Here is a 13,317-nt window from a genome sequence, read left to right as displayed (position 1 = left end):
AACATTAAGTTTATACTGCACTACTAATTTTCAAAAGTGGATATTTAAACTCTCTTCCATTTCCCTTTACGAAAGGGAGCTGACAAAAAATGGATATTTTCAAGAAAACAGTTCCCAATATTTCAAGCACAAGTTTTGTCTTATCATTTACAAATAAAAAATAATAAACAACAACAATGGGGGGCCAGACACTCATACTTATACATGCATTTGGAGTAAACAAACAGAGAACCAGCAAGGTGTCTAACTGGCCACCTACATGTGCAAAAAGAATGGCAAGTAAAACTGCAGTGATTGCAAATACAAATTATGCATGGACATTACTCCATGTATAGTTATGAAAACCTAAAAGAGGCCACCAGAATTAATGTGGTGCACCAGATGATTGTGTGCCCCAGATTTCTAAGAAGAATGTGCAAACCTCTATTAATAATATTTGCTAGTCAAATTCTGCTGCAAAGCCAGCATGGAAGCTCACCGATATAACATTACATTATGAAGGTGCCTGGTAGAGACTTTATTGTTAGGGCTGTACTCTGAAATGGGCTTAGAATGAATCATAAATGCCTGTTTTTTTCTAGACGTAGATAGCCAATCCGTACAAAATTGCACAGAGGGTTAGTTTCTATATCCTTTTAATTTTCTGTGCTATCTTTATTTGGTTTCTATCATAATTTGTTTTTACTGGGAAAAATGAACTTGGATACCGACTGACACTTTTTTTGGTAGTCCTACTGATCTTTTATAAACAATAGCAACATTAACCCTGGTACAGAAGAGCACTGTGAGGAGATCTGGTGCATCAGGTAGTTTTCTTCAAAATTATATATATGTGGATGTTTCTTATTGAGATATCAAATTCTGAGCATACCTTAATATCAGCAAGATCACATTTTACAACAGTAAAATTAGTTTACTGTATTTTTGCAGAATCAATATGTTTATATTGTTTCAAAAGCAACATTATAATCAAATATGTTTAGCAGGTCAAAGCGTACAGTACATTCACAATAGTTAAAAAAAAATCTAATTTATTATCCTAGTAAGTGGTCTCATTTTCAGAAATACAGAGCACCCAGATCTCCTATTAAGTCAACATGTACTCAACACCTTAAAGTCAAACAGCTAAGTTAGTGGTCCATATTTTAAAGTGTTGGCTTCAATCTCTTTGTGCCTCTGCTTTCTCATCTGTTAAATGGAAAGAATATTCCCTTACTCCACAAGGGAATTAATGCTTGTTTGGCATTGTATAAATATTAGTTTCCCTCCCTCCCCCAACAGCATAGAGAAACAGAGCAAGCATCCCTCTGTGTATCATAGCTCTGCCAGCTTCCACAAATTATCTTTTCATCGAGAAATTCTTCTGTGACACAAACATGTCTCCCCTGCATTAGCTCATCATGAACCTAAGGGTATGTCTACACTACGGGATTATTCTGATTTTACAGAAATAGATTTTTGGAAACAGATTGTATAAAGTCGAGTGCACGCGGCCACACTAAGCACATTAATTCGGCGGTGTGCGTCCACGTACCGAGGCTAGTGTCGACTTCCGGAGTGTTGCACTGTTGGTAGCTATCCCATAGCTATCCCACAGTTCCCGCAGTCTCCCCCACCCATTGGAATTCTGGGTTGAGATCCCAATGCCTGATGGGGCCAAAAATTTGTCACAGGTGGTTATGGGTAAATGTCGTCAGTCAATCCTCCCTCCGTGAAAGCAATGGCAGACAATCATTTCGCGCCCTTTTCCCTGGATTGCCCGGGCAGACACCATAGCATGGCAACCATGGAGCCTGTTCAGCCCTTTGTCACTGTCACTGTATGTCTACTGGATGCTGCTGACAGACGCGGTACTGCGGTGCTACACAGCAGCATCCCCTTGCCTTTGCAAGTTGACAAAGAGAGTTACCAGTCATACTGTACTGTCTGCTGCTGTCATGGGTGCTCCTGGCTGGCCTCGGTGAGGTCGGTCGGGGGCGCCTGGACAAAAATGGGAATGACTTCCCAGGTCATCCTCTTCTTTAAGTTTTGTCTAATGGAGAGTCAGTCCTGCCTAGAATATCAGGCAAGCCTACTAAAGAACCAGAGAGGCAAACGGCTGCTCTGGGTCAGAGCCCCAGACATCCCGCAGAAGTGATGAGCTGCATGCCATTCTAGGGGGGGCCTCTACAACAACCCCACTTGTTGTTTCCCCCTCCCCCACCCCTCCTGGGCTACCGTGGCAGTTATCCCCCCATTTGTGCGATGAAGTAATAAAGAATGCATGAATTTGAAACAACACTGACTTCATTATCTCTGCTTGCAGAGATCAAAGGGGGGAGGGGAGGACGGTTGGCTTACAACGAAGTAGAGTGAACCACCATTCTGCACTTGCTCAGCCTATAGCTGAAAATGGGAATCTGTGACAAGCACTAGGATAGAAGCACAGGCAGGACTGAAGCTCCATTTGTGTGTGGGCCTTTGGTTGACACTGGTAAAATACAAAATGTCCCAGGATATGTATGCTGGGGGACAGTTCTAAACGGTAGCTTAATTTTTTTATTTGCAGCAAAATGTAGACGTCTAAGTATCTGATTGTGAGCCCTGGTAGCAAGGGGTAAGCACGACCATGCGGTGCTGCTGACAGAGAGCAGCCTGAGGCAGAAGCCTCCACCTGGCATGATATTCTAGGCAGGACTGAATCTCCATTACAGAAAACTTAAAGAAGAGAATGACCTGGAGTCATTCCCATTTTTGCCCAGGCACCCTCGACCAAGCTCACCGAGGCCGGCCAGGAGCACCCACGGGACAACAATGACAGATACCAGTCATACTGCACCATCTGCCGTCCGCAAGGCAAGGGAAGGGGATGCTGCCGTGTAGCACTGCGTCTGCCAGCAGCATCCAGTAGACATACGGTGACATTGAAAAAAGGTGAGAAATGATTTTTTCCCCTTTGCTTTCACAGAGGGAGAGAGCGGGGGGCAGAGGGGGGAGGGCTGACGACATATACTCTGAACCACCCACGACAATGTTTTTGACCCTTCAGGCATTGGGAGCTCAGCCCAGGATTCAAATGGCTTTCGGAGAGTGTGGGAACCATGGGATAGCTACAGTCGTCAGTTGCCCCTTCCTCCGTGAGCATCTATTTGATTCTTTGGCCTTCTGGTACGCTTGTCTCAGCTCCTTAAGTTTCACACAGCACTGTGTTGAGTCCCTGTTGTGGCCTCTGTCCATCATGTCCTTGGAGATTTTTTCAAATGTTTTGGCATTTCGTCTTTTGGAAGGGAGTTCTGATAGAACAGATTCATCTCCCCATACAGAGATCAGATTCAGTATCTCCCCTACGGTCCAGGCTGGAGCTCTTTTTTGATTCTGGGACTGCATGGTCACCTGTGCTGATCAGCGCTGCACGCTGGGCAAACAGGAAATAAAATTCAAAAGTTCGCAGGGCTTTTCCTGTCTATCTGGTCAGTGCATCCGAGTTCAGATTGCTGTCCAGAGCGGTCAGAACGGTGCACGCTGGGCTAGCTCCTGGAGGCCAATGGCGTCGAATTGCGGCCACACTAACCCTAATTTGAAATGGCAATGTCAATTTCAGTGCTACTCCCCTCGTGGGGGAGGAGTACAGAAATCGATTTTAAGAGCCCTTTATGTCGACAAAAATGGCTTCATTGTGTGGACGGGTGCAGGGTTAATTCGATTTAACGCTGCTAAATACGACAAACTCGTAGTGTAGACCAGGCCTTACAGAAAAACTGGTATCACCATAAAAGTCTGTTAATCTTTATCATTTATTTACGCAGAACTACCGCTTATCTATATAATAAGATTCCAGGACTGCTGACTTATGTGTCACTCTAAGGTAGGGGTAGTCAATAGGCAGCCAAATCCAGACTGCCAGATGCTTTGGAAACGATTCCAAAATCTTTTTATTTACTTACTACCATCATTAATTTTTTTTTAATTTTCTTCTCTGGAGTCTTGACCTTGACTACACCTTTACCAAGAAAAAACACACCCCTGAGTGCAGCAAGTTTCAGCGCTGTAAAGTGCCAGTGTAGACAGTGCACCAGCACTGGGTGCTACGCCCCTCACGGAAGTGGGTTTTTTAGAGCCCTGGGAGAGCTCTCTCCCAGTGCTGTGTCACAACCACACAAGGCACGTTAAAGCATTGCCGCAGCAGCTCTTTAGCGTTGCCAGTGTAGACTAGCCCTAAGGCATGTAACTAAGCCATGACAAGAGTCCTAGTCCACTAGTTCTCAACCAGGAGTGCATAGCTCCCTGGGAGTCAGTGAGCCAGTTTCAAGGGTTCCGCCAAAATAAACTGGGCTTCAGCCCTGAGTGCCACACCTCCTCTATCCCTTGACTCACTTCAGTGGGCCACACAGCCTGTCTTGGCTAGGGGAGGGAGGAAGCACTACCAAAACTTGCAGTGTCACTGCAGAAGAGATATCTCTCCCTGCCTTCAGAAGAGGTTACCTCTCAGCCACTGACTCCACAAGTAGACAACAGCTAGCCAAGGAGACATACCACTGCTCTGCCACATCAGCACTTCAGGGAGCAGAGCCCAATGGAAGGCAAAAATCGGGGGAGCACGTGACCTCACATGACCCTTCCCCACGCATCACCTCTGGTTGGAGGTCCGCAGGTTTGTCTATTTAAATTTACGGGACCCCTGGGTAAAAGAAGGTTGAGAACCTTTGAGAAGTAACTCCACCAATCACCACCCTTACTCTACAGCTAATATATATGCAACAGTTTCATTGATTGTGTAAGGGGGAAATGCACGAATGGTGGATTACTTGGCTCAACTGCCATAGTTCTTCAAAACTAATCACACAACCAGCGCACACAAGAACCCCAAACACAGATAGCAAAAGACGTGCCTCATTTGCCACAAGCACAAATCAACACAAAATCTCCCAGTACATCACACACTCAACTCACCCTCACTCATATTTACCATAAAACCATATGCTTGAGTGGCAAAGTCAAGGGTCATCACCAGTATGCAATAAGGCACTAGTATACACTTGTCTAAAAATCATGGTCAGGGAGGATTGATTTAAATCAAAATTATTTAAATCACTGTTTTAAATTACCAAGCTGGAAACCTTTATTTAAATAATTGATCTATACTGGTTTTGCATTTGTATTCTTTAGTTATTTTCCTAAAATAAGATTCCATATAGCTGATTGGAATAACAACTAAAATATGTTAATTTGATACTAAATATAGACTTTACCCTAAATTTGATACAGTGTATTGTCCCAGTAAGCAAAAAGTATCTATGCACATTTATTTCAGCAATTATATCGCTCAATATATATTTGTTCAGCTTCTTCATTTTTTACTTTTTTTATTATGTTAGAAAATGGTGGAATGACATTTATTTACTAGATAACTTTTACTCATGTGTCAAGCTGCTTCTGAATGGAAACTGGAATCCAATTAAAAAGCCAAAAAAGCATTAAGATTATTTAATTAGAACAAACAAAGCTACCTTAAAGGGCTGCATACATAAACAAATAAGTTTATCAAAACATTTTTAAAACTTATTTATTAAAACATAGGAACTACTACATGTAGTTAATGGATTGCCATATTGCTTCTGATCACTATCGGTCGAATTTTTCAACAGCACCTCAAGATTCAGATTGTTGAAAATCTCACTAGGCATCTTTTTGCATCTTTAAGCGCCTAAATACCCTTGAAAATGTGATCCCATGTCCTAAGTTGTTAGAATTAGCTCTCATCCTCTCCCAACTGGTTTTAGTTTAGAGACCGGAAGAAAAGCTTGCCTGCTATTTTAACTCCCAAACAGTTTGTCAACTTTTAATGAATTAGTTCAAATGAAGAAAATACTCTCTCTGATGTGCTCACTAAGCTGAAATCAAAAGCAATTAGAATCATAGAATATCAGGGTTGGAAGGGACCTCAGGAGGTCATCCAATCCAACCCCCTGCTCAAAGCAGGACCAATTCCCAACTAAATCATCCCAACCAGGGCTTTGTCAAGCCTGACTTTAAAAACCTCTAAGGAAGATTTCATCAGCTCCCTAGGTAACCCATTCCAGTGCTTCACCACCCTCCTAGTGAAAAAGTTTTTCCTAATATCCAACCTAAACCTCCCTCATTGCAACTTGAGACCATTACTCCTTGTTCTGTCATCTGCCACCACCGATAAAAAGTCTAGATCCATTCTCTTTAAAACCCCCTTTCAGATAGTTGAAAGCAGCTATCAAATCCCGCCCCGCTCCCCAATTCTTCTCTTCTGCAGACTATACAATCCCAGTTCCCTCAGCCTCTCCTCATAAGTCATGTGTTCCAGCCCCCTAATCATTTTTGTTGCCCTCCGCTGGGCTCTTTCCAATTTTTCCACATCCTTATAGAATCACAGAATATTAGGGTTGGAAGGGACCTCAGGAGGTCATCTAGTCAACCCCCCTGCTTAAAGCAGGACCAATCCCCAGATTTTTACCCCAGTTCCCCATATGGCCCCCTCAAGGATTGAACTCACAACCCTGGGTTTAGTAGGCCAATGCTCAAACCACTGAGCTATCCCTCGTGTGGGGCCCAAAACTGGACACAGTACTCCAGATGAGGCCTCACCAATGTTGAATAGAGGGGAATGATCATGTCTCTCGATCTGCTGGCAATGCCCCCACTTATACAGTCCAAAGTGCCGTTAGCTTTCTTGCAACAAGGGCACACTGTTGACTCATATCCAGTTTCTCGTCCACTGTAACCCCTAGGACCTTTTCTGCAGAACTGCTGTCTAGCCATTCAGTCCCTAGTCTGTAGCAGTGCATGGGATTCTTCTGTCCTAAATGCAGGACTCTGCACTTGTCCTTGTTGAACCTCATCAGGTTTCTTTTGGCCTAATCCTCTAATTCTCTAGGTCCCTCTGTATCCTATCCCTACCCTCCAGCATATATCTACCACTCCTCCCACTTTAGTGTCATCTGCAAACTTGCTGAGAGTGCAGTCCACGCCATCCTCCAGATCATTAATGAAGATATTGAACAAAACCGGCCCCAGGACCGATCCTTGGGGAATTCCGCTTGATACCGGACATGGAGCCATTGATCACTACCCGTTGAGCCCGACAATCTAGCCAGCTTTCTATCCACCTTATAGTCCATTCATCCAGCCCATACTACTTTAACTTGCCGGCAAGAATACTGTGGGAGATCATATCAAAAGCTTTGCTAAAGTCTAGGAATAACATATCAACAGACCCAGTTATCTCCTCATAGAAGGCAATTAGTTTAGTCAGGCATGACTTGCCCTTGGCGAATCCATGCTGACGTTTCCTGATCACTTTCCTCTCCTCTAAGTGCTTCAGAATTGATTCCTTGAGGACCTGCGCCATGATTTTTCCAGGGACTGAGGTGAGGCTGACTGGCCTGTAGCTCCCCAGATCCTCCTCCTTCCCTTTTTTAAAGATGGGCACTACATTAGCCTTTTTCCAGTCATCTGGGACCTCCCCTAATCGCCATGAGTTTTCAGAGATTAAGGCAGTGGTTCTCAAACCTTTGTACTGGTGACCCATTTCACACAGCAAGCCTCTAAGTGCAACCCCCCCTTATAAATTAAAAACACTTTTTAATATATTTAACACCATTATAAATGCTAGAAGCAAAGAGGGGTTTGGGATGGAGGATGACAGCTCATGACCCCCCCATGTAATAACCTCACAACCCCCTCAGGGAACCCCTCCTGCACAACAAAAACTGAAAGTACAGTACTTATATTTGGAAAAATGCAAATACCAGCATTTGCCGCATTGTAAAGATTGAAAATAGAACACTTAATGCAGTACGTGACATTGTGACATATTTATAAAGCTTGAGTTAACCTCAAAAGTTTGAGACGTTTCACTCCGATTCTGTATGTAATTCAAAAAAAAGCATCAGCACTCTTTAACTCATTAAAATTTGAGGAATTGCTGATGCAGTATCTTGTCTATTTATGTTAATGGATCATAAAGCAGGCCATGATTTCAAATTTAATTTTAAGCAGATAGATAGATAGATATATACACACATAAAAAAATTTTAAACAAGTTTTTTTATTTAATCAATTTTTAATCCACTCTGGTCATGGTAGGCCAAACCCAATGAGTATATCTAACAATGCACTGGGAATAACAGCATGGTAAATAATACATGTTCTGTTGTTCCGTGTTTCTCTCTATTATGGTGCCATTTCTCAAGGGGCCAGTCCTTATTTTAATCAAAGTTATAGAGACTAATTGGAAAAAGACAGCTCCACAACATTGTACAATTTCAGAATGTAAAATAATAGTTTTTGTTGACTTGTTATTTGTACATTTTGAAGGGCCAAGATTTTTGTTGTATGTCTGTACTATGACAGTGATCTACCCATGGAAAGTGTTTATGTGCCAATTGTTTCCTACAAATACAGGTCTTGAATTTGCAAACTAAATGTTTTATTCCTCTCTCTGAATGCCTTCTGTTAAATACAACAGCTAGTAGAAAACAAGGCTTCCATTTACAGGATTTCGCATGAAAGAGATGAGATCATAAAAAAACTTTCCCTTCTATTCATGGGGGAGTGAAGGGTGGAATGCCTGATCAAAAAATAAACTCATTAACAACAGGGCAGATAACCACTCACAAAATTATTGTTATTCTGAGATAAGCATACATTTTTATAGCTACATCCTTTTCCTTCCAAGCTATTTTGTTCCTAAAATTCTCTTGTAGAGTACAGAGAAACAATTTGCAACTTTGAATGACAAAAGGTCAAAAGGGCATTCAACAGCAACACTCTCTTTTTACTGCACCAGTGGCAGCCAGTTCCAGTATAATTAATGTTCTGCTAAAATTCTGCAAACAAGTTGTCAGTTCTGGTGCAAATGATCAATTGATGTAAACAAAATTCTGAGCACTAGTGTATGTAAGATCACTGGATTTTCTTATTCTGTTGCACCCAATGAAAACTCATGTCTCTCCTCCTCCACACTGTGCACCCTCACAGCAATGAGAGGAATACAGAGACAGATTCTACCAGCATAGGTGGAATCTTACACTGCTGAATGGAGCTCTCTCATGCCATGTCTACCCTACCTGCTGGATCGGCAGGTAGTAGTCGATCTATCGGGGAACGATTTATCGTGTCTCGTCTAGACGCAATAAATCAATCCCCAAATCGACGCCCGCACTCCACCTCAGCAGGAGGAGTAAGCGGAGTCGACGGGGGAGCTGCGGCAGTTGACTCGCTGCCATGAGGACGCCCATGTAAGTCGAACTAAGATACTTCGACTTCAGCTACACGAATGGCATAGCTGAAGTTAAGAATCTTAGATCGATCCCCACCCCGTGTAGACCAGTCGTCAGATGGAGAGAAGAGAGAAAAAAAAAAAAGAGTGAGCCAAATACATAAGGCTTGTCTGGTGGCAGAACTTCCTCAATCTTGCAACTCCATGCCAACCTGAGTTGGAAGCTCCAGGGACATAGGGTCTTCCATTTCTTTCTAATGAAACTTTCCCTAGCCAAATGAAGCAGCAGTGTCAATGTTTTTAACTTTTCAGACTTCTTCTTCCCCCTCAGTTTCTGTGCTTCTGCCCACTTCCTTGTTCAATTTGGTCTACTATTCATTTAAAACCCTGTTTTTTAGTAGTAGTACCGATTGTTATCGCAGATTGAGCCTTTGTCATTTCTGGGTGTCAAAGATGAATAGAGACTGCTTCTCAATGAAACTGATTATGAAGAGCTGTGCAGAAGACCCAGAACAGAGACATAAAATCACTGTCATGGCCACATTTCAATTAAGGCATCAGAGATAGCACCTGAAGGATCAAGCTCAATGTTCTCTTCTTCAATTTCAATACTGAATGAAATTTTAAGTATCTTATTTGATCTTTAAGAATACAAAGAAAGGAATAGATTTTCTTCACTTTTTTAATGCTGAGTACCAACCTTCTTGTTGCTTAACTTTTAACAATATTCCCTTCACATTAGAATTATTTTCATCACTTCAATCCATTCAATTCCTTTACTACCACTCCCTTCGATTTTAAAGCATTAGTAGATAACTGACTTTACATATCTAAACACTTATTATTGATCAGCAGCTTTCAGATTTACTACAATTAGAATATCAACCACCTACTGAATTCAACCATTTGAAGACTAAAATAAAAAGCAAGATTGCAAGCTTTATTCAGAATCATGCTATTAGACACCCTGCCCATCTTCGACATGTCTACTTTTTAGCTTTGTTAAAAGTTTGTAATTCCAAATCTTCTCCAACAAATAAAGGCAGTTGATTCTATCCACTGGCAAAACTCCCCTCTAATCACCAGTGATTTAACCCATTGCCATTCCCCTCAGTATTCTAAACAATTCTGAAACTTTTTCATTATTTCCTAACACATAAGAAACTCAATGTTCTCATTACTGAAACTGCAGTCCAATGTTTCTAATATAAACCCCCCTTTCAAATACATGTTATGATCACGTAAATTTCAGCATGAGATATATATGACAATTTATTGGACTGAAATTCTCTCTCAAAAAAAATCCCAAACATATAGAAACCCACTAGGTTTTCACAATCCTGGGTTAATTACATTTTCCTAAGAAAGCCTCCCATCTCTAAGGCTTTGTCTATACTGGACTTTCATCGGTAAAACTTTTGTCATTCAGGTATGTGAAAAAAAATACCCCATTCCTGAATGACAAAAAAGCGCCAGTGTGAATAGCACTTTGTCAGCGGAAGAGCTCTCCTGCTGACAAAGCTACCGTCGCTGCTCGTTGGGGGTGGAAGTTTTTTGTTGGCAGGAGAGCTCTCTGCTGTCAACAAAGAGCGGCTACACTGCGCACCTTTTAGCGGCACAGATGTGTCACTAAAAGGTGCATAGTGTAGACACAGCCTCAGTCAAAGATCAAAAGCCACTGTCCACAGAAACTCATTTAATGAAAACTGAAATTAGTTTGGTGGTCTCAACCCAGTTTGGTGGATATAGGCTCATAAACCACAGACAATCATTGTCAGTCTCAGAAAAACACTGATTTAACAGGATAAGAGACTAAACTATTCCCTGCAACAGAGATGATTCCTTCAAGTAAGGAGTACCAGAAGGGCAGTGAGGGAAAACTTGCATTGCTACTATCCATTCTTTATTTGTTCTGTGACTAGAAGACTTTACAGAGGACTTCTTAGGCCTTAGCTACACTAGGGAATTTTAGAAGAAGATCCCTCCCTGATACTGATACACAGTCAGCCACACTGGTATCTTTCACACTTTTTACCACTGGAACACAATGGTAAACATGATTAATATATCTGGCGCATTTCCTATACTATGGCTCCCACTGATAAAAATTAACTAGTGGAAACTTTTTCTAAAACTCTTTCATTTAAATATTTCCTCAGGCTGACATTGTAGAGTATGAAATACATTTTTAAATGTTTCTCTCTCTCTCTAAATGTTACTGACAAAAATTAGTTAACCATAAGATGGAAACTCATCCTCCCTCTCATTACCTCTTAAACTTAAAAGATTAGCAGAGCAAGATGCTCTGGTTCCAGTTTATGGAACAGTGAATTTACTGGCAAGTTCTCATTGGACCATGGACAAAAACAAAAATGAGTAATAAAAAGAGATATTGGGCTCTTAAATCTAATAAGAACTAGAGTAGATAATTTTGTTCCTGGTTCACTTGTTTTTCTTTTATTTCTTTACTGACCACTATGCTGTATGCTATTGTGCTTATAACTGAGGGGTAGCCATGTTAGTCTGTATCCACAAAAACAACGAGGCATCCAGTGGCACCTTAAAGACCAACACATTTGTGCATAAGCTTTCATGGGTAAAAATCTGAAGAAGTAGGTTTTTTACCCACAAAAGCTTACACCCAAATAAATCTGTTAGTCTTTAAGGTACCACCGGATTCCTCGTTGTTACTGTGCTTATAGAATCATAGAACTGGAAGGGATCGCGAGAGGTCATCTAGTCCAGTCCCCTGCACTCAAGGCAGGACTAAGTATTATCTATACCATCCCAGACAGGTGTTTGTCCAACCTGCCCTTGAAATCCCCAATGATGGAGATTCCACAACCTCCCTAAGCAATTTATTCCAGTGCTTAACCACTCTGGCAGGAAGTTTTTCCTAATGTCCAACCTAACCACCCGTGCTGCAATTTAAGCCCATTGCTTCTTGTCCTAACCTCAGAGGTTAAGGACAACAATTTTTCTCCCTCCTCCTTGTAACAACCTTTATGTACTTGAAAACTTATCATGTTCCCTCTCAGACTTCTCTTTTTCAGACTAAACAAACCCAATTTTTTCAATCTTCCCTCATAGGTCATGTTTTCTAGACCTTTAATCATTTTTGTTGCTCTTCTCTGGACTCTCCAATTTGTCCACATCCTTTCTGAAATGTGGTGCCCAGAACTGGACACAATACTCCAGTTGAGGCCTAATCAGAGCGGAGTAGAGCAGAAGAATTACTTCTTGTGTCTTCCGTACAGCATTCCGGCTAATACATCCCAGAATGATTTGCTTTTTTTGTTTTTTGTGATGCCTAAGTTTTAAGCATCTAGAAAACAAAATCACAGAACAATGGAATCCACAAGACCTGAGGTAGGAGCCTAGACTCCATATATAATGAATGGAGACAGATAGGCATGTTAGAATACAATGCACAAAAACCAGAACACTAGGCAGGGAGCTGCCTAAACTAGCCAATGGAAAATGCCAAAGAGAGGGGGAAGAAAGGATTTGAACAGGGATCTCTTAGCTTTCAGGACAGTACTCTAACCACTGAACTATGGGATAGTCTGATGCAGGGCCTCTCGCTCTCTCCTGCTGAAGCCATTCCACTGTGGATAAAGCATTTAAAAAGTTATTGGAGCAGCAGGATTGGACCCTAGGTCTCTCACCTCCAAGATGGGTGGCCTAACCACCAGGTTACAAAGTCATTCAAGTATTTTTCCACAATCACTGGAGGGAAAGAGATTAACTGTGTAGTTTGGTGGTTAAGGCACCCAATCCTTTAAGGGGAGGGATAGCTCAGTGGTTTGAGTATTGGTCTGCTAAACCCAGGGTTGTGAGTTCAATCCTTGAGGGGGCCACTTAAGGATCTGGGGCAAAAACTGGTCCTGCTAGTGAAGGCAGGGGGCTGGACTTGATGACCTTTCAAGGTCCCTTCCAGTTCTAGGAGATTGGTATATCTCCATTTATTACCCCCTGTCTCAATCACTTTAAATTATTTATCCATAGTGGAACAGCTTCAACAGGAGAGACTAAGGAAACCCCACAACAGAATAGCTCATAGCTCAGTGGTCAAAGCAGTCTCATGA

General features: G+C 41.8%; 1 protein-coding gene across 6 annotated transcripts in view; it reads right to left on the bottom strand.

Annotated features, from left to right (window-relative positions):
- Nucleotides 1-13,317, bottom strand: part of RALGAPA2 (Ral GTPase activating protein catalytic subunit alpha 2) — a 288,164-nt gene that overhangs the window by 269,388 nt on the left and 5,459 nt on the right. The window lies entirely within an intron of this gene.

This window comes from Mauremys reevesii, linkage group 3 (genome assembly GCF_016161935.1).
Source record: "Mauremys reevesii isolate NIE-2019 linkage group 3, ASM1616193v1, whole genome shotgun sequence".
Taxonomy (NCBI): Eukaryota; Metazoa; Chordata; order Testudines; family Geoemydidae; genus Mauremys; species Mauremys reevesii.
The sequence above is the reverse complement of the archived record's forward strand: the minus strand, read 5'-3'. Positions and strand labels throughout refer to the sequence as shown.